This window comes from Anser cygnoides, chromosome 23 (genome assembly GCF_040182565.1).
Source record: "Anser cygnoides isolate HZ-2024a breed goose chromosome 23, Taihu_goose_T2T_genome, whole genome shotgun sequence".
NCBI lineage: Eukaryota > Metazoa > Chordata > Aves > Anseriformes > Anatidae > Anser > Anser cygnoides.
The window spans coordinates 7839290-7860938 of NC_089895.1; the positions used below are offsets into that span (position 1 = coordinate 7839290).

The following is a 21649-nucleotide window of genomic DNA, read 5'->3' on the forward strand; positions in this document are numbered from 1 at the left end:
GAAAGCTGTCACACTGTTATATGAGCAATGGAAAAATTATTAGGGGCATTATTACAGACACATTCATCCCATTAGCACAAATGGGAACAGATAGGCAAGGCTTCTGATGTCTCAGTGATCATTACGAGGGAAACAGGATTCCACATCAGTCTCTAAAATGTATTACCATTATTTTATTGATCATTATGAACATAAACATGATGAGCAAAGTGAATGCGACTTTGTCAGAAGACACGTAGGTTCCTGGGGGGAAGAAGCCCTACCATGTTTTTAAATACATATCACTGATCAAGAGTTTCATCGTGTTATTCATTCTGGAAACTGTGAACCAGGAAAGTTAAAAAGAAGAAAATTGCCACCGTAAACCTAGGTGTTTTAACATGCAAATGATGTCTTTTATTCCCAGCAATAGAGCTACTAGATTTTTAATTTTACACACTGTATGCTCAGTTCGCTGCCTGTGCAGATGCTGTAGTCCTACAACTCTGACTAGGCTCTATCCGTATTTTCACGAGTAAAGCATTGCCATTAAACATCTTTCAGATCTGTGATAATTTAATTAACCTACCCTATTCTGCCGCTTCTCTTGTAGCAGGGGAAAAGGATTCAGACATCCAGGGAGTTATTTCATTGCCTGAGCACATACATCTCCAATACAAAAAGTCACAGAACAGTAATTTCCCCACCTGGAGATCTCATTGTGAGAGTGTTTAAATTATAGATCGCTTTCATAGACATGTGTCAACTGCTCGGGGTAAGAAAGGAGGTTGGTCTCGGAGGAGCAGAAGCCGAGCAGCAGCGTCGGTGCCTCTGTGGGGACGTGCGCCGCGGGGCTGCCAGCCGGGGAGGGCGGCCGGTGCCCCCCGCGCAGCCCCCAGCGGGTCTTTGGAGGAGCTGTGTGATTGCTGCAGTCAGACGCGCTCCTCGGAGTTATTTGCTCTTGCTCCGTCTTGTTTCTCATCGCTGTAAATGGTTCTCAGGGAAATGTCACAGAAGTAGGAGCCGTGCCCGTTTAGACACAACCGCGGGTTTTCTGCCCGGCTTTGGCAATCGCCTGCTCGCCTCCGATAATCAAATGTCATCAGAAATCCCTCCGGCCTGCTCTTGTGCGCACAGCCAGGACATGGCCAGGCAGAAATTTTCATTTCAATGAAAAAGCCTGGGCTCGATATCTGCCCGTGGGTGGGTGGCAGCCACTGAGGCTGAAAAATCCTGTTTTCTCTCGCTGTGAGAGCTGGGCTGTGAGCGTGAAGGAGGCAGCTGGCCCTGCCTGGGCCGCGGTGCTGAGCCCTGCCAGGCGGCTGTGCCACCGCTGCGCCCGGCGGTGCCAAAATGGGGATTTCTGAGGGCACCCCAGTGCGAGCAGGCATCCAGCCACCCCCTTGCTCTCAGAGAGTCTGCATCCCTGTACTCCTGCTGCCCCTGCAGGGTGACACCTCTACCCCATGGCAAGTGTCCCCTGGGCTGGTCTCTTGCCAGCTGCCTGCAGGGACCCCCCTGACCAGCCGGGGACCCCAGGGCGCAGAGCCCAGTTCAGCAAGGAGCTGGCAGCTTGTGGCTGTCCCTGCCAGCCCCTAGGAGAGCCCAGCTGGACCAGAGCTGACACCTGAATGAGATGAGTACAATTAACCAAGGCAGATTGGAATTGACACCTATTAATTATTTATTGAACAGCAAGAAGGCAATCACATGGACGCATCAGCTAGTGACCTCGTAATGAACATGGAGAGCCTTCGGGAGCTGGGGGAGTGATGTTCCCGGGGGGAGCAGTGCTGCGGGGCACTCGGGGCAGCATGGTCAGGATCAGCACCCATCAGCAGCCCAGCAGCGGGAGCTCGCTGCTCCGGGGACACGGCACAGGCACCTCTAGGCACAGAGCATGCCGTAAGTACGTGGTGTTATATTGAATTGACACACGTTATATTAAAATGCCCATGCAAGCAATCTATTAAACGGCTGGTGCCTGGTCACGTCAGACAGAGCTGAGCCTGCCCAGGCAGCTCCCGGGAGCTGGAGATGCAGGGGAAGCTCAGAGCCAGGTGCCACCACCTGGGCTTGCTGGAATCGCTGTGTGTCATTGCGTTTAACAGCCGGCTGAAAAACCCAGATGCTTTTACAAGGCCAAATGAATTTTAAAAGTTTAAAGGTAAGCTTTGACCCTGCCGCTTGTCAATGTGATGCTTTGCAGCTCTAAAAATAGAGCATCTCTGCCAGAGGAAAGATATTTTTGGAAAAGCTAGTTACTGCAGCCAATCTTGCATCGTTACTGGAGCCGTGCTCAGAGCCTTCTTTTAATTTCCTTCTGCACATAAGTTTTATGAAGTGCGAAAAAATAACCGGTGCGTGCCCTTGAGGAGCAGCAGTGCCCACCGGCACACAGGCAGGCAGCCCCACGTGTCTGTCTGTCTGTCCGTCTGTGGAGGGCTCTGCTGCACTTGGACAAATGTGGAGCTGGGTGCTGGTGTCCAGCCTGACACAAAATATTGTCTGTGTGAAAGTGCTAACCAGGAAGGCCGTCACACCAAACCGTAAAGTACAGCTGAGGATACCGAGCCTGGCAAACCGTGTGTCTGAACATCTGTGCTCGCAAGGAGAGAAGGGCACGCAGCGTGGGAAGTTCAGCAGATTTGCACAAAGGCGGCAGCACAGGCAGACGCAGAATGCGGTAAGCAAAGAGTCAATACAGTAACGTTTTTGGAAGGTGACTTTTCTACAAGTAGCTTACATAAAAATAATAGGCAAGTGTACAGTGCTGGCTATCACTCATTTGACATAAAAAGAGCTTTTATCAGGGGTCACTGTCATGTTTCAGTTCTCCTTTAGCCATGCTTTTGTCAGCTTTAATTACACGGTGTGTCTGCTGGGCTGGTGCACATCTTGCTGAACGAGGCCAGGCTGTGCTTCCACCCTCGGAGAGTAAATCTGCAGCCTCCGTGCCAGCACCTTCCCTGTGGCTCCCGTGGTGCTGCGGTGCCCGTCTGGGTGCTGGTGCTGGGGCGGTGGTGGAGCCTCGGCCGGCACCGTGTGGGGGGGGGGACGTGACTCCCGGCCCCCGCTCGGAGGTGACAGGCGTGCGGTTCTAAAAGCAGGCTAATGAGCCGCTGCAATCAGGTAGTAGGGATGGGAAGTGGCGGGAGCCCCAGGAGATGCAATTAGGCACCACTTCAGTGCAGTCACTAACGCGAAGCCTGATTCGAGCCATTAGAAATTCTGATCCCGTGGGTCGTTCACGTGCCTTCTAATGAACTGAGGGGAATGCCCCTGGCAGTTTATTTACTGAAGTCATTGCTGAAAACATATTTTGAGAGGGAATCTAAATATATGGAAGTAAGTAGAAATGATGAACTCCGGCTCGAAATGTATTCAGAAGGAGCAGGTAGTGAAGAGCATTTTTCCTTCTGTAAATGCTGGCTCTCCGCAGACAGCTAGCTCCGCTCTGCCATGGCTCCCTAAAAATAATGGAAACTGCCTCAGATGTCTCTTGCAAGAACTGAAATTAATACCATTCTTCATTAGAACTGACGTGTCCAAGTACTCCCCAAATGGTGAGTGTTAATATTCTGATTTCCAGTTATGAGATGCGTGCTTTGGCCTTTGTGTCGTGGAGAGGTGGGAATGATGGAGGTGCCGCACCTGTGGCTTCTGCAGCGGCATCGGGAGGGGAAAAGATCCCATGAGGTTTGAGCCCGGAGCTGGAGGAGGAGGAGGTGTGCCACGGGCAGTAAGGCTCCTGCTGCTGCAGGGAAGCCTGCCCTCGGAACCACGGGGAAATGCCAGCCAAGCAGCCGCCGATGGCTGAAACGCGTTGCTGGCGGCTCTCTGACAATTTTTAATTATTATTTATGTCACTAAGCACTCAGCATCTGAGGACATCAAGCAACTGCAACAGGCTATAGATAGGACTGTCTCCTCCTTCGCATCCTTTCCCAAAAAAGCTTGGGGAATGTGGGCAGAGCACACGACAGCACCCCAGCTTCCCTGCCTCCCTGCTGGCAGGTGAAGGCTCCTCCGTGCCGGAGGCTCCACGAGGCGCCTGCAAATTCCGAGTCCTCAGCATTCAGCTGGCGTCTCCAGCCAGGGCTTTTTCCAGGTTGGAAAGGTTGTGCCATGACAGCTCCCACATCAGGAGTGTTTTCAATGAAAGAAATGAGAGATAAATCTCCAAAGATGCGGCCTCATTATCTACGTGGCATTTAAGCGTAATTTATGCCCAGCATCTTGCCACTTCCCTCGGTTGGAAATTGCATTGTTGGTTCCCCAACACTCAGCTTCTACGGCAGCCGTGTCAGAAATATTGAAACAAATTGATCCAACTGGAGTTCTCTCTGCATTTTTATTGCCAATTTATCAATGTGGGCAAGGCGCGGTGCGCACTAAGTGAGTTGTGATCCCTGAAGGAGACGGGTGAGACCAGGGACACTGACCGGGCTGGGGGCATCTCGGCGGGCAGCACGCTGAAGTCATTCCACACGTAGCCATGGCCCAGTCCAGAGATCTGGCTGAATTATCCTTACCTCGAGTTTTCCTTATTTTCCTTTTTAATCACATCGTAATTGGGAGAACCAGCAAAAGCATAAAAAAAAAAAAAAAGAAAACAAACAAACAAGATTAATGAGCAGCATCGGGGGAGAAAAAGCGTTTTTCTGGCCAGAGTCCTTGGCAGCGGTAGGAAATAGATGCTTCTCTTGGAGAGTTTTTAGCTGGCGCTGAGTTGCCAGCTGAGGAAGTCAAGTGAAAAGCAAGTGCCTGGAACCCGAGTTCACCGCAGCCTCCCTCTGCTTAGCTCATTTAGTGCCTCAGCCTGAGCAGTGGGTATTTGGATGTTTATTCCCAGACTAAATTGCCTTTGGAGCTCCGGCTCGTTTGTCAGTGAAAGAGAAAACAAGCTGTCGTTTGGACTCACGGCCCTCGTGGCTCCTTCCCCTGTTTGCCGGTGCCGCGGAAGCAGGCAGCGAGCGTCCTCAGCCGCGGGCCAGCATCCTCCGGCTGCTCTCGCCTGTGCTGGACGTGGCTGTGCATCCCCCCGGGGGGTTTTGGCATCCGGACACTTTCCCTGAAGGCCCAGGCTGGCAGCCAGCCCCACCACGGTGCCAGAGCTCACTCCTTGGTTGCCCACGAGTGCCAGCAGCGCCGAGAGCAGCAGCTCCGGGGAGCCCCGCGGCATCCCGGTGGCCTTGCCTCTCGGCAGCCCGCGGCTCCGAGGTGCCAATGTTTGTGACTGTGGAAAGCGCGGCTCCTGGCGCTGGCACGCAGCGAGAGTCTCACACATGCAGAACCGCGCTTTGAAGCTGCAAATTTTTGGGGGAAAAGTTTCACACGTTCATGAATAATCAGAGTTTGTACCAAACTGCGGAGCTTCCCGGATCCTTTGAGCTTCATACTTTGCTCAAAATAAACATAGCCAGGTGTTCGCACAAATTAGGAGGTTGTCTGATATAGATTACGATCTAAGTAAGAGTTGGTAAGTCTCTAGCAGTTGCTTATATGTGGCATTCGGTAGCAGCTCGTGGTGTAAAATTCCCTCTTCGCTTGCATATACACCAGTAAAATCTGGGGGCTCAGCTTTCTCACCCTTGTATTCGATGCTTTGTTGTCAGTGTATGTTTGGGGATTTAAATTTGATGCTTGTTTTTGCTTCAGGGGTTTCCATCTCCTTCCACCCCGCCTGCGGGGACGGGAGTAGGGGAGGCTTCGCCCGGCTCCTGGGCGCCGCTTGCTGCTGCAGGCAGCCACGCTGCTCGGCCCAGGAGCATCTGTGTGACCGAACGTGAGTAAAATCGGGCTGAGGCTCATCCCAGCAGGGATTTCTGGGGCTCCTGGAGTTGTTGCACTTGTCTTTAAGCCTTTCCGTGGGACAGATGCTGATATGGCAGCCCTCCTTGTAGCCTGCACCCCATTACGCGCGGTGGCGTTGCGTTTCCTCTGCCGTGCCTGGCAGTGAGCGTGTTCCTTGTAGGCTGTGTTAATCATGGAAAGCTCATTACAAGGGAAAGATTCATAAAACCTTATCTTCGTTCTCAAGGTCTGTTTCACAAGAGTAGTAGAAGGTAATTTACTGCTCTTCAGTAACTGCCATATGTTGGCCCGTGAAAGTCCTTGCGCAAAGAAGAGCTCTTCATACTGCATTCTTCCTCTCCTTCTCCATCCCAGCGCTTTCCAAACCACTCAGCAAATCACTTCTGGTCTGCAGGGAAGTGATACCAGATTTCTTTTTTCAGCCATGCTCCTTTTGCATAGAACTTTCAGTATTTACCCCAAAGTTTTGGGTAGGAAGAAGAATATGGTTTCCTTGCTTTTCAAGGTGCCATGAAGTTAGGGACCCAAATGGAGACATGTAATGCCCCACAGGGATTATCAGAAACAAGCAATGGAAAGAAAACATGCCATAAATCCAAGCCTTTCTGTAAGCTCTAAATCTGTTACACATTAGACTGTACTCTTCTAAAACAAAAGTGACTGCACCAAATAGGGACCGTTATTGTTTAAATATTTCTGCTGGGAAATGCTGCCTGAAGAGAAGACACAATAGCTGGCCTGACGCAGGATTTATTAGAGGAAGTTGGCACCAGTATATTTGTAGCGAGCAGAATATGCTTGTAGAGATTATTCCAGATTTACAATGATTAATAATGGATTGGACATGGCAGACTTCAAAGGGTTTGGCTCCCTTGCCGTTCGGTGGTATGTGGAGTTAAAATAGCAGATTCGCTGCAGAGGTTCGAACGACTTCTGTCTCAGGGAGCGTGGCTCTTGGCCAGCCGACATCAGCTCAGCCTGGCCCCACAGGAGCCGCGCGGGGCGGTGCTGCGGGATGGGAGCGCGCTGCCACAGCCAGGGGCAGGGGCTGTCAGCAGCCGAGGGCTGAAACCAGCCAGCGGGGTCAGGCATCCCTCCTGCTGCAGTAATATCTGCATGCACGCGAGCCTCAGGCTGATTTTAACGACCTCCCAGCGTACGCTGTGGCTGTAACTTGTGGTGTTAAACAACGCAGCCCTTCGAGACTTGAAGTCTGCTCTGTGAGGCAGGAGCTGTCTCTCACCTCGTCTGGAGCCTGTGCAAAGGATGGCATAAGAAACTAAAGACTTGTAAAATTAGTATTAAAATAATTATGCTCTCAAAGATCAAATTAAATCCTGCATATGCTCCACCTGCATCTGTTTTCCTTCCCTGCTTGCTTGCACTCTTGTGTGTGCGCGTTAATGTCGGATCACTAAGACGAGCTAGGAAAAGGATGGAAAGCGTGAGTTACCGCAGAGCGTCAGAAAAATGTCCTTCGTAAGTGATAAATGCTTCAGTGTTAATCAAACGTTATTGTGTGTTACAGTTGGGAGGCATCTCAACTTGATGAAGACATTTTCCCGCTATCTGCTGTTATCTGGGTGCCTGGAAGAATTCCGGAGGAGCTCTCATCCTGCCTCCAGGCAGGGCTTATGGGATTTGCACCAGTCCCAGTTGCCATGGAGAAAGTGTTAGATAGCTTTAATACATCTGTGCGAATTTCTCCCTGGAGTTTTCCCATGACAAGCTGGACTGGAGGTAGCACATAAGAAGCTATAATCTTCCAACTGAATGAAAAAATGATGGATGGAGCATGAGGGGTGTAAACAGCTTAGTGAGGCTCCGACAGCGCGCGGCGCGGCGAAACAAGGGCGCGGGTGAAAGGGGGCTCCTAGGCTGCACCTCCTGCAGATGCTCCCCCAGAAGAGGTGCTGTGCAGGGGAGGGGCTGGGGAAAAATATCTCCCAGGGAAAAACGTGGGGGGCTGGGGTTGGGGAGCTCCATGCAGCCATGGGACAGGCGTGAGACCCAGCCCGAGCCTCCTTCAGTTCATCGGCTCATGTCAGCACGCAGTTTCTCCTGCTGTCTGCACTCTCTGGCCTTTAGCCTCAACTGGGTAAACCTCCTCCACCCTCCGCGTGGCTCTTGAAGCGTCCTGGTGCCCTCTAGCAAATGTCCCTGCGGGGGCAGCCACTCTCCCCTGCCGCACCCCGAGCCCACCCGCACCACGGCACGGCCCCGCAGCTCCTGCTCCCCGTCCTCATCCCCAGTCCAGGCGTGTGTCTCATTATTGCTGCTTCTGTCAATACAGCTAAGTGTTCCTGCTCCGCCGCCTTCTAATTAACATGCATTCAACTTGAATTAAAGGAAAGGAAATTAAATATATACTTGTTTTTGCATCAATGTATTCCAATTTAAAAATCCCAATGTTTACATTTGCTTGTTTGCTTTTTAAGCTGATGAAAACATGAATGATTCATAAAAACAAAGGAAAAAATAATTTCCAGCTCAGCGTGCCAAGAAGCATGTCATTCACCTGCCTGCATACCCTGAGTTCTTGATTTTGCTTTTTTTTCCCCCAGATCCATCAGTTTGCCCTGCCTTTAACCAGAAGATAGTTGAAGGAACGTGATGGAATCAAGTAAATCCAAGCTGGAAATCTCCAGTGAGAGGAGACAGTAGGAAAACTAAGAGGAACAGAGAAAGAAGTGCTGACTGTCAAACCCTTCGGTGGGTTTCTCTTCTTTGTGTCCAGAAATCTGGAAGGCAGGGGAAGCAGAGCCGGTACGCTGCGCTCAGAGCGAGCCTCCTCGTGAGCAATCCTTCTGTCAGTGCCTTCACTTTCCTCTTCCTTTCTGCTTTTCTTCTAACCCCCCAGTGGTACTTCTAGCTGCTTTGGTTTCTCTAAACATTATCTTTTCCGCAGTTGATGGGCTGTTGAAATATGAAGTCCATAAATCACTGGATAATGTCACATCCACTGCGGTGTCTGTCCTGTTCAGCCTCAGCGATCGCCCTGCCCGGCACGGAGGGAGCGCAGGGCCCGGTGAGCAGTACCCCCGTGCCACGAAGTCTGGTTGCCTGCTGCACGGGACATTGCCGTTATCCCGAGAGGAACACCCGGGGTGGGTGTGCTGGAAAACCAGCGCTGGGCTCAGCTGCCTCCACGCGGGTCCCCAGGGGTTGCTGAGACTTGCTGGAAAGCTGAGTTGCTGAGGTTGCTGGAAAATTGCTGCCCAGCATTAAGAAGTTAAGAGTCAGACATGGGGCTGGCGGTGCGGCGATGCCCAGGCAGGCACCGGGACCCCCGGCTTCCCCACGTGGGAAAGCCTGGTGAGAGCAGCAGTGCTGAGCACAGCATGAAACAGAAAGGCAAAGCCTGCTGCTTCCTGCCTTCCAGTTCTCTTCTCTCCCAGGGACCGTGGCGAGGCCAAGCCCGGCTCCTTGCTTTTCCCCTCCCTTGTTCTCCCCTGGTTTCTCTGCAGTCCCCTGCAAATTCCCCCGCTCTGCGCCGGGGTGCGCGGGTGCTCAGCTGGAGGATTGCTTGCCGTGGAGAGGAGAGGTGGCATGGCAAAGCATGTGCTTCTGCTGATATGCTGGGGTTAAAAAGTAATTAATTAGCTAGTTTATGGTGTTTTCCCATCTGAAATTAAAAACAAAAATTATGCAGAACATACAAGGTAATTAGGAAGCAGCAAGCTACAACACACCTTTAAATGAGAGCTCTAAAAAGCATGATGTTCGGCAGCAGATTTTTAATGTAACAGCTATTAAAAGCTTACACCCTCGATCGCGTTCCTGGGAACATTCATCACGCTTCGACCTTCCCTTACGGATCCAGGTAGAGCCCTAGCAAAACCTGAATTTTTAATATTCCTGGTGCTTATCCATGATCAGATTTCCCATTTAAAATCTATTAGCCAAGATGAGAAAATTGGTTCATATTTTATGTGCCTAGTTTAATTTTTTTTTCTTTGCATTTACAACTGGCCCCTAGTGTTTCATCCACCCCCTAATGATTTAGCTGTGCAAGATGTTCCACCAATTTATTAGAGTGGAGTGTATGGAGCAGGTCATGCATATTAAACATGAAGTTTTTACTACAGTTGGTTCAATAATCCGAAAGAAAAACATTATTGTATTTTTTTAATTTTTTTTACTGTGTTACCAGCTGCCACTTGTGGAAGGGCAGCCCCTCCGCCTGGCACCCGGCACTGCTGCAGGATGTGGGGCACGGCGGGCAAGCAGCAGCCCAGCCCCATGCGGGTGCGCCTCAGGACGGGGCCCGGTGCTGCGCTGTGCTTGCCGTGGTGAAACACGTGTGGGCTTCACAGCCTCCTCTCAGGAGAGGAGGCGACTATTGATCCGCGTGTCTCTCTTTTGTCATTAAATCAAAGTCGGAAATCAAAGCTTTGTGCTGTTATTCGTTTCAGCAAGGTCTGAAACACCAGCGGAAGAGGTCTGCGCGGTGCTTCGCTCCCCTCGGGTCCCGCCGCAGCAGAGCCCGTCTGCGCAGGGCTCGGAGGGCTCTCCTCCCGGTGCCTGGGGCTCTGCCCACCTCTCGTTCCCTCACGTCGCAGCGGGTGCTGCGGGTCCCGGGATGCGGGAGGTAGGTGTTCATCTGGGGAGCTGCTGGGCAGGACAGCCCGGGGATGCTGGGGGCTGTCGGGGGCTGTAAGCCCACCCGGTGACGCTTCCCCTGTTCCTGCAGCCCTGTTTGTAGTCAGCAGCCGCTCGCATTTCCAATTACACTTTTGTCACCCATATCAGTCATTGCCAGTGTGTATTTGCTGGCCCGGAGAAAATCTTTGGTCAGATTGGGGTTGGATTTATGTTAGTTTTCTCAGGCTGTCCTGCGAGGACGTGGCCGAGACATTAACCCCAGCACGGCACCGGGGGTTCGTTCCCACGCTGCGAACGCAATCAGGGATGAAATATTCCTGAGATAAGGCTGGCTAATTAGCATACAGTCAATTGCTGCTTCTCTGCTTTCAGATGTCTTTCACTTGTCAAGCTCAGAATCATAACGTAATTAGGATTTTTACGATTAACACTTTTACACGGAGCCCTGCGCTTCCTCTCTGGGCGCTGGACAGGCTCACCATGCCGCACGTTTCCTTCCTACCGGGCCAAAAATAGTGGTGGGGCTGTGATTGGCAGCCTGTCCTGGTAATTAGCCACAGGATGTCTGCTGCCAGTGGAAGCCAACGGAGACATCAGCAAAAGGGAAATCAGAGCAAACAACCCGAAACTGTGATCCAAGCATCTGCTGCTGCTGCAGTGACCGAGCTGGGTCCCCAGCCGGCTGAGGAGGGGCCCTGCATGAGACCTGTGAGTATTATGGGCAGCAACTGAATCATTTCAACTATTTCAGAGGTCATTCTGTTTCCGCGTGCTTCTTCATGGTTTTCCCTGTTTTTCCTGCTTTCAGCCCATGCGGCTAGGTGCAGCACCCTTGCAGACAGGGGGATCGGCACGAGCAATGGTGGCGACGCAGGCTGAGCCGAGCGGGCAGTGGGAGAGCAGTCGTCCTCCCCAAAACGCCAGCGCCAAGCCTGGCAGTGAGGAAACGAGAAGATATCTTCTAAAGCAGAGATAAATAAAAGCCACTGCATAAATAGTACCTATGCAAGGAAATACTGCGCCAAAAGCCAATGTTTGGGGGGATGTCAAAGGTAATTACTCTTCTCTGCTTTATTAGCTTCACACATGCTCGTGCTGGGTAATGACTGATCATGTTTATACTGGTGTTTCCACAGTTTTCTCTGCGTTCTGTGTTTCTGTTCACTTTCTCCGCCTGTTTCCTCCCTGCCTTTATCTCTTTCTGGTATTATCTGTCTCTTCCTTTGATTTTAGGCTGCTCCTTTCTAAAAATGACAGGCGCATCTATATTCCCTGCAACAGCATCCTTATCTCCTGCCACTGGTGCGTCCTCTTGTCAGGCTCGCTCTCCAGATGGCTTTTTTGTATCAGTCCCGCAGCGGTGGCACGCTGTGCCCGTCCTGCGCCAAGGCGCGGTGTGGGCTCTTTGCTGCAGGAGGAGGAGGAGGAGGAGGAGGGCTGGTTTCTGCCTGTCTCCCCTTTTCCTTCCTCCCCCTCAAGGGCTGGTTATCCTCCCTGGGGATCGCCTGCTCAGTGTGCCTGCCCTGCACAGGCTGTGCTGTCTCACGCCGCCCCTGTTCCAGGCGTGCCTGCGGGGCTGCCCTCGGTACCGAGCCTCGCGCCGTGCCGTTAGCACCAATGCAGCCGAAGCGGTGAGGGCTGCCAGGAGCGGGGGACTTGGGGGCTGGATCTGCTGCAGGCAGGGGCCTTCCGTTCCATCCTACGGCTCGTGAGTAGGAAGAAATGGAAAAATGTAACTGAGAGGTGGTTTGTCATGGGTCTCCTGCAGTGGTGGCAGGAGCGTGAGGAGTGGGTTCAGGCAGCGGGGCAAGGATTAGGCAGGGGCTCGTGCTGCCCAAACCCCTCGCTGGTGGGGAGTGGCAGCACCACGCAGTGTCTGCGGCTTCCTAAATTCACCTGGCACACCATAAAGAAAGAACAACGAGGAAAACATTTCCTCCCTAAAGGCCATTTTCCCCAAAGTATTTAGGCAGCTGCAGCCGCAGATAGGTGACATCTCCCGTTAGCACAGGGACGGGTCGCTGGCTCCCGTGAAGATAAGCGCCTGAGCTTCTCAGTGCCAAGATTAGGGACGGTGTGTCTCAGAAGGCATTGTTTGCTGGAAGCTTTGGGTGCCCTGAAACAGGAAAAGAGCTGGTGTTATGAAAAAAGTTATGTTAGTTATGGGAAAAAATGGTACACAGGAAGGGAGCTGCTTTTTTCCAGAGAGAGGAAAGTCCCTGGACGTGGGGGTCCTGTGCCCCACAGCAGCGCTGGCACCGGGCAGCTCCCATCACGGCCAGGAGAGGCTTGCCCGTGGTGCTGGTGATGCTCCACAGCCCCTCGAGGAGCCTGGCACCCTGACGTGCCGGCGTGTGAGCTCTTCTCTAGTTCTGCACCTGGAATCAGTACGGGCTTGCTTGGGGTATTTGCTTGTCTTTAGAATACTCTGTTTGGTTTCTAAAGTGCTTGTCTTGTAGAGTAATTTCTCAAGCCTTGTCAGAGCCTCTTGTCGTGTCTGCACTAAGTGAGTTTGAGGGCTATTTTCTGGTCTGCTTTCTTCTTTCTGTTTTGTTTTTTGGTTGGCCTTAAATTTACTCTGGTGTGTAACTCTGCTTTGTTTTGCTGACTTGGGCATGAAAAGAAAAACGTTATCATCATCCAAAACCCCCTACAAGGCATTCGTCTCTCAGGCAGCCAGCTAAGCTTTATGGGTTCTGCTTTTCTTGCTCCCAGTCCTATCCCCTCGTTATGAGGGATTCCCTTCCCCTTTGTCGGGCTGGGCAGTCAGGGGTGCAGGGGCACGGGGATATGGGGGTGCTGCATCCCCACGGCCGTGCCAGCCCGGCTGCCCCTGAGCCCCTTCTGCAGGGAGAGCGCAGTAAATTGCAGGATGGCGAGGGAAGAAAACCCTGATATTTACAGATGACATTTAAGCCTGCAGAAGGCCTATGTATTTTACCCACTGTCACATTTAAAAGGCACTGAATTCATTATACCATTGAATAAATCTTTTTTTCCTTTTTCTTTTTTTTTTTTTTCAAATGTATTTATCCTGAGAAGAGCCGCTGCTTCTCAGTCAAGAGCTCATCCTATTAGGACAAAGGCTCCCGGCTCGGGAGCGAGCAGCTCAGCTCCTCCGCTGCTGTGCTGCCCCAGCTGGGGCTCAGCCCCACGGAGGCCGGGTCGAGGCGCTGCTTGTGGCAGGGCTGGGGGCTGGCAGGGCTGGGGGCTGGCAGCGCGAGCCCCTTCATCACCGCCGCTGCCTGTCAGAGGGGTCGGGTCACTGGGATGGAGCTTGGCAAGTCAGGCAGGAAAATAATCAGCTCCAAACCGAAGTGATGAAATGCTCGGTATTTTACAGCTTCTTCTGTGCACTTTACAGAAACTAATGGTTACACAAATAATACCTAAGGGATGATAACAGGCTACAAATAATTCAGGGGTTTCTCCAGCACAGAGCTGCACCGTGCAGGTTTGTGGAGCGCGGGGACGCCCTGGGGCTGCCTCAGGCCCCATCCATCCACGGGGGGCCCAAGTTGATGCCCTCGGTAAGACGCCCCTGCTGCTCTCCCCGCCTTGGCCGGCTGCAGCCTCTCCCTGCAGGTCCAAGCCCTGCGCCCCCTGCCCACCCCTGCCCGGCGATGCTCTCCTTCAGGCGCAGCCGTCGGTGTGTGCCCTGCTCCGTGCTCGAGCTGTGTGTGAACTGCCTTGACGTCCGTCTGAGCTAAAGCAGCAGATCTATTTCTACATCCCACACGTGTGTCTGAGCTCGGCGTGCAGTGAGGATGGCTGCCTGCTGCTAGCTGTGCGTCACGGCGTGCGGGAAACCGCTCTGCCCGTGTTCGCATGAGTGTGGCAGCATTTTTTTTTTTTTTGCATACATTTGACTTTTTTTTTTTGAGAGCCATTGTGTAGAATTTCCCCATCTGTGGATGTAGCAGTTTCAGCTTAACTCCGGCTCTAAATATTGTGACAGCCTATCTTCTGCAAGCCTAACGCGGAGTGTCGTGCACGGTGACAGCCCCTCCGGCTCCCCCGCCAGCCGCGCACCGCCTGGCGGAGCTTCCCGCAGCTGGCGGCTCGCCCCAGCACCACGCTACCGTCACCACCGGCAGAGCTGGGTGAGCTGGGGCTCGGGGCAGTGCTGGGCAGGCAGGGCTGGCCCCGGGAGAGCACGCACCCGGCACAGCCCAAGCGGGGCTGGTGGGGTCTGCAGACAGCCCCACCGCACCAGTGGTCCTGCCAGGATGCGGCCCCTGCACGGCTCGGGTCGCACCGTTCTTCCCATGGTGTGCAAGGCTTGGACTTTGTCACTTGTGTGGCAGGAAGCAGGCTCCCCCTTTTGCGTGCATGCCATCACTGAGGGCCTGAAATACGTGGGGATTTTTTAGATTGAGGAGACTCGTCCCTTGACAGTAACCAATTCTGCATGACTTATGCAATGAACTTGATCTCTTAATAAAAACATGAGCAGAAACGTTGGTGACAGGACCCACGGCTCAGTAAGCCAAGAGAACAAAAATCTTCTACATCACAACTGGGAAACTGCTTTTTCCTCGGCCCATTTTGTGGGGAGAAATTGATCTGTCTAATCTCTTATCTGTGGCTATGAAATTGTATTTCCCTCTTAATAGGCCTACAAATGTTACAGATGAATAGTTCATAGACATGCTGCAAATGGCAGGAATACCAAAAGGAGACGTTGGATTTGTTCACTTCTGGTTGCAGAAACCAACACGCACAAACATCTGGAACTGCAGTCAGCTTTAACCCCCGCCATGGGGACCTGTCCCAGAAATGACGTTTTCACCTGATTCCTTCTTAAATCAAGTTGGGGATGTTTCTTAAGAAGTTGTGTTTATTTTTTTCTTACATTCTGCTTGATTCAAGAGTATTGGGATTGCAGATGTGGACAGCCCGCGGATCCTTGTCTTGCACTGAATATTTTGATAGCTGGGGGGAAAGCTTGCTACAGGACTGATGAGAAAAACGGCAGGAATCAAGGCAACAGCCCTGATTGCTGGCTCCGCTAATTTGCTTTGCATGTGGAAAGCCACTGCAGGCTGGTCTTCCAGCCACCAAATGCCCTAGATATCTCAGGTCCCCATCAAAGCGACAATGAGCACCTTCAAGGCGAGGGGCTCTCATGTTCTCCTCCGCTGCTGTTGCCTCCTCTTCACTCTGTGGGTGTCCGTCGGCTGGTGCAAAGCGCGGTGACTGCCGCCCGTGTGGGCACGCCGAGGCTTTCCGGGCAATTGCACTTACAAGTTTGCAGGCGCTGGCTCTGTGCTTAAATATTTGGGTTGCAAAAATGAGATCTGACAATGTTCTTTTAAACCTAAATTCCCTATCTCGTGTCTGACAGATGCTGTCTCATCTGCCAGCATCTCCAGCACGAACGCGATGTGTCAATGTGAAGTGCTCCCAGCTGCGTCCGTCCACTCCGCTTTCGTTCCCGGGAGAGATTCCTGGGACGAAAACCAGGTTGGCGTGGTGGATCCGGCAGAGGTACGAAACGCTCGCTCCAGCCAGGGAATGTGGGGCTACGGGCGAGAACCCCGGGCCACCGAGGAGATGGTTCAGGACGAGGGAAGCAGTGGCACTGTGCCCAGCTCCGGGGCTGGCCTCTGGCGTTACGTGGGATCTGAGGTCAGCCCGAGGAGCGCCCACCGCCCCGCGCCCTGCCGTCTCCTGGGCCCTCGGCAAGCAGGAGACTCGGGAAGCGTGCCAAGCCCCCTGGCGTAGTCCGGGCAATGGGTTTGGAGCTCCCACAGCAGCCATTTGGGGGAGCGTTCCCGTGCGTCCCCTGCCCAACCCACGGGACCGGGCTCCTCGAAGGAAACCGCTCCGCAAAGCGTGCCTGTGCCAGGGCCAGCTCTGCAGCCATCTCTCCAGCAGCAGGCGGGATTAATCGCTTTATCAGCCAAATACAGGTGGGTTAACACAGTCATTTAATCTCTGTTTAAGCAGCTGATGCTTAAAAAAATAGCCTAAATTGTACTTGCCAATGAAGTCTTTACAGTAACAGTTCCTGTTGGTGTAGCTGAGTGCTGTAATTTAAATGTAATGAAGAAGGTAGGGAAATGGGGGAAGGGGGAGTGGGGTGGCTGAATAAAAGGCAAAGCACTGTTATTTTCTCTATATAAATATATTTTTCTGGCAAAAGTTATATCAATAAGCTATCATTTCGTTCACTACAGCCCGTCTTTCCTCAAATAGCCCATCTGTTAATACAAATCTGGTGACACTCTGCTTCATTTGTCTTGATTGTGCTCAGGGCAGCAAAGCCAGCTCAGAAAGCATTTGGATTTTCAGCCCCCACTATTGGCATTCATTTATCAGCTGTGGGCAAAAAATAAAAAATAAAAAAAAAAATATCCAACAGGTCTCTGTCCTCGTGTCAGCAAGCAGAGGCACGTGGCGGCAGGGATGTGTCCTTAGCTGCCTCCTGCGTGCCGGGCGATGCCCGGGCCGAGCAGCGGCCGCCCCGCGTGTTGGTGCTGCCCACGTGCGAGCACGGCCCGGTGCCTCTTCCCCTTTTTTTTGTGTGCTAATCACTCGTACCTTCGTTTTTGTTGTGCGCTTCTAAAGATGAAACACCCCTGTCTGTTTACAGATCGCTCTGTATGCAGAGGAGTCTCTGCTGTCTCCTATTACCGCTGGATAAACACTGCTTGCTGCACAACATGACTTTGAGCGATGACAGGAAAACACTCTGTGCTGTCACACAGATAAAAGCCTGGCGTCCTCGGCACAAAGAAGCTGCAGCAGCAACGCAGCGATGGGGTTTATGCGGTCGATATTAAAAAGTCATCTGACAGAAAGCTGGCGGGAGAGGCAGCGCGTGTGGCTGGCCACTTGGTCACAGAGCTCGGGCGTGGGAATCGGGTGCGGATTATTTGGGGAATCGGGTGCAAGCTGCCCCACGGGGCAGAGCGGCCCGACGCTGTCCCAAAGGCAGTCCTACCGCAGGGTTTGGAGCGGAGCAGGGAGGCCGTGGGCTGGCCCCGTCCCCTCCTGGCCCAGGCCTTGCTGTGTGGCCGATCGCCACCTTTGGCTTTCATCACGGTGACTTCCCCGCTGCCGTTTTCCTTTGGGCAAGGATTTCGCGTTTTCTTTTTGCAGATGGAAAAAATGAGGCACAGGCTCAGGTGGCAAGGAAAAGGGCAGACAAAGGTAAGCTTTTTTGTGGAGTGCCTGCCTCAAGTACAGAATCATTGCCCGGGAGAGCCAACGCTGGGTGCAGCACTGGCTTAGGAAGAGCTTTGGTCCCCCCGAAATGCAGCTGTAGGACAGACAGGGACTCCTGAAGTCGCAAATCAGTCTCCTGCTCGGACCATTACAGACAAGACTGAGCAGGAAAATGTGAAAATAACTCTGTCATCTGAAGAAACAGGCTTTATCTCCTCTGTCTGTGTTTTAATACAGGAAATATCACCTGCTTCTCCAGCTCCTTTCATAAGCAGAGAATTTATCTGTGAGCAAGCTAAACCAATATAAGTTGAATAATATTTGTTGATTAATGTAGTCAATGAATTTCATATTTTCTTTAAAATATTTGCTGCATATTTCTGTAAATTATTCATCCGGTTTATAAGGCAAAGCAAATATTTGTGAATAGATATGAATTATGTGATTTATAAAAATGAAATATTCATGAGTCATTTTCATTATTCACCTCATCCAGGAATTGCTACATAAATTTGATCAAGCAAATAGATTTGGTGAAGCTCAGCCCAAATTTATGGATGTTGTGGAGCTCGCTGGCTCCCGCACAGAAAACCAGAATGCGTTTGGACCAAGTGTTTGCCTCGCGTGTTTGACGACGCTTTGCCTCTTCCAAGGTGGGCTCAAAACCAGACGTGCAAAGTCCAGAGCAATAGATAAAAGCAGTTTGGGGTTCACAAAACAGCTGGTTTGCTTGGCTGCATGAAGCCTGCCCTGGCACGAGTCGCTCCCCAGGAGCTGTGCACGGGGTCGCTGCGAGCAGTGCCCCGGGAAGGGACACGGTGCCCACGTGTGCTGCCCCAGCGGCCGTTGCCTCGTGCCCACAGTAAGGAGGAAATGGAGTTGCTGCACAGGCTGCCATTTCGCAGCTTAAAGGAGAGGTAGCGAAGGACTTCGAGACCGAGCCCTCTGTGTTCTGCAGCACCCGCTTCACGCGAGACGCCTTCCTCACCCTGAATTTTAGTAGAGGCAAGGGGGAGAGGAGGCAACAGATCCTCTTCCCAGCACCGAAGCCCCTGACAAGGGCAGCGAGGACGCCGGCGCTGCTGGGAGGACAGGCAGTGCCGCGGGAAAGGCGCAGGGAGAGGTGCTGCGATGCGGCGGTGGCTGGGGAGGGACAGGCGCGGGCAGCGAGGCGCCTCCTGAAATGATTGCAAAGACACTGGAGGTTACAGAAATATATGAAAAAATCCATCAGTAGGACAATGGCAGCTCAGAGATGAGCTGGGTGTGAGGCAAGCTGCATCCCCCGTGCCAAGGGCTGGGAAAATACAAATGACACCCAGCGGTGCTATTGCAGGCAGTAGTGTGAAGCAAAGCCCAGCTGTGATGCAATGGCCTACAAACCTTCGGATTGCACAGTGAGGAAAAGTATGGAAAAAGCTAATTGCAGAACACGTGGGAAAGAGCTGCAGCACCACGGGAGAGCCTCTGCGACACCCCCAGCCCACCCCAGCCCTGCTGCAGCAGGACCCAACCTCACAGGGTGGGAATGAGTCTGGAAACGAATCTGGTGCCAGCCCTGGTTAAAAAAGTAAATTCATTTAAAAAAAACTCGGTTAAGCACATGCTTAACTTTTAGGGTGTGAGTAATGCCTTCGACTGCACTGGGACTGTAGATCTGCTTGAAGTTATGCATACTCTAAGTGCGTCTTGGACCGGTGCCACCCTGCTCACTGCTGTTCCATAATGAACCCGGCTTTTTTGCAAGCTGCAAAATGAGCACTCAAAAATTCAGCTTTGGGGACCTTCATATTTTCCAAAGTGTTAAAGTGCTTTCTTTTTAAATAGCAAGCTTCCATTTAGAAAATAGACTGTTCCACAGACAGCATTATACATCTTCTGCTGCCGGGGTGTTTTGCTCAGCACTGCACGGGGACATCATAAAAACCATGTGCTTAGCGGAGTGAAATTGCTGACTCTATTACCCTGGTCAAAGAAAACTGTCCGTCTTCATCGTCTCTCTTATTAATCAGGAAGGGGCTGGCGATTCGGTGCTGTTCTGTGCCATGCATCCCAGATGCGGAGCCAGAGCTGAGAAAGCTGATTCAGTGGAAACCCTTTGGGGAAGCAGAACCTGCGGGCTCGGCTCCTCTCTGCCGGAGAGCTCAGGTCAGTGACTGCCCCTCGGTGACCTCTCCTTGCTGCTGAGCGGGACGGGAGGCAGCAAAGGACCGAGCCCCCAGGCGAGGGGTGGGCATGGGGGGCAGCGGGGACCACGGCGGGGCTTTGTCTGCCCGAGGCAGCTCCCTGTGCCCAGCCGGCACGCCAGCTGGCAGCCCCTCTCCGGAGGTCACATTGCTATCAGACAAGGCAGAAGAAGCGATGCTTTATTCTGGCCAAGGCAGTTCTTGAATTTTCACACTAAACTCAAAATCTGCTCAACCGTGGGATGGTATTTTTCTCCTTGCCGTCTCTGGAATAACCACAGAGAAGCCATTTATCAACACTGTGTGCGCATCCAATCTCCAGGGCCCTCTGCTTCACCTCCCATTATTGGCCATCTCCACAGCACTTAATGAGGCAGGTATTTAGAAGAAAGTGCCTAATGAATTTGAAAAGTTTTTGACCCTTTTATTGCAACATCTCAAATATCATGCATCTGGAAAATGGTTTTAATGTTGCATAGACTATTATAACCCGATGTATTTATTCTAGGCATTCTGCTCTGAGATGTTTAACAGTTTTGGGAACGCAGCCAGCAAGCTGAGGCAGTGAGACATTCAGCTGGTAGGACTTTTCTTTAGAGGGAGGCTTCCATCTAATGCTCCTTTCCCGTACACCTTTCATCCCCTGCCCAGCACGCTTGGTGCTTTGTGATGCAGCTGGAGGTGGAAGTCAGCGTGTGCCTGCGGTCGTTGCAGGGAGAGCCAGCACTGCTGGAGAACAGGGGCTGGTGCAGCTCTAACGGGAGCCGTGCCTGCCCGCCCAGCTCATAAATCCTAGAAGGGAAGCCTGCTTTGGGAGAGGTGGGTGCCTGACCAAAATCTCCTGCTAAACTTTTGCAATTCGGCCTGAAACAAATGGGCTTACACAAAGGCTCTGAAGCACAAAGTCTCACCAGCAGCGGGGCCCAAAGGGCAAGCAGAAGCCATCTGTGAGTGCCTCCCCCCTTTGATAAGAGGCTGCAGTGCTGACCGTGGGTTAGAGATGGGCTCGGGCACCGGTAAGTGCTGGCCAGCCGGCCTGCAGGCTCTACACGGGCACGCTTTGTGCTGGGGTGGCAGCACCCAGGGAGGTGCTGGGCACAGGAAGGGCAAAACCTCTTTTTCAAGAATATCAGTGTTCCCATAAATACGCCTTTCCCATCAAAGGGCACGGCGGCGATGCGGCAGCGCTGTGCGGGGCAGGGGCTGCTGGAGCAGCAGGGCTTGGCGGCACCGGGCACACCTGGGTCTGCCCCTGAGCCTGGCCCTGCCTTTTGCTGGGGCTGTATTTCCATAAAGGACGAGTTCCTGCGAAGTGAATGCTTTGTTTGGAAACCAAGCACCAGGTGGGGACGTGAGCTCGGGCTCAGTAAGGGTACGCGGCTTTAGCGAAGGAGAGAAATTGCACCCTCGGGTTAGTGCAGCTAGAAATACACCTTCCAATACCCGTCTGCGTTAGTTTGTTTTTCTTCCTGGCTTTACATCATCTTGACAAAATAAAGCACAGCATGCAGGTGAGGTATCTGAACTCGCAAGTCAAACTTTACAGTAGTTTTGGATAATCCAGAACTTTGTACACGGAAGTGTTTGGTGACCTAGAGGTGACTGAAGCTTTCAAGGGCAAGGCAGTAAATTGTCCCTCGTTCAACAGCCGTGCTCCAGCGAGACTCACGGGCTGCGTCTGAAATGCATCACTGCTCCAGTGTTATGGGATGCTCACTGATTTATTGCGAGCATCTCACAATAAATAGAGGATCCCAGCTTCCCGGAGGCGTGCTGCAGGCAGGGCAATGTCCTCACACCTGGGCTCGTGCAGTTGGGAAAAATCCCTCCTTGGCTGAGTCCTAGGACAGGAATCTCCTGTAAAGCTGCTGCTGGCAGCAGGTAGAAAA

At 52.3% G+C, this 21649-nt stretch overlaps 1 protein-coding gene and 2 long non-coding RNA genes across 7 annotated transcripts in view; all 3 read left to right on the plus strand.

The window, feature by feature from the left end:
• Positions 1-21649, plus strand: part of KCNAB2 (potassium voltage-gated channel subfamily A regulatory beta subunit 2) — a 289172-nt gene that overhangs the window by 146591 nt on the left and 120932 nt on the right. The window lies entirely within an intron of this gene.
• LOC136786877 (uncharacterized) lies at positions 339-10548 on the plus strand. Of its 5 annotated transcripts, none has more exons than XR_010826404.1 (5): positions 340-1884; positions 2499-2665; positions 3572-5767; positions 7325-7536; positions 8361-9943. It is a non-coding gene; the product is annotated as an uncharacterized lncRNA (long non-coding RNA). The 5 variants fall into 5 exon arrangements; XR_010826405.1 differs by adding an exon at positions 9950-10548 and having other exon boundaries at positions 344-1884; positions 2499-5767; positions 8361-8824; XR_010826403.1 differs by having other exon boundaries at positions 339-1888; positions 2499-5767.
• LOC125183187 (uncharacterized) lies at positions 10941-20373 on the plus strand. The gene is made up of 6 exons (XR_010826408.1): positions 10941-11109; positions 11210-11453; positions 15749-16316; positions 17000-17559; positions 18071-18227; positions 19587-20373. It is a non-coding gene; the product is annotated as an uncharacterized lncRNA (long non-coding RNA).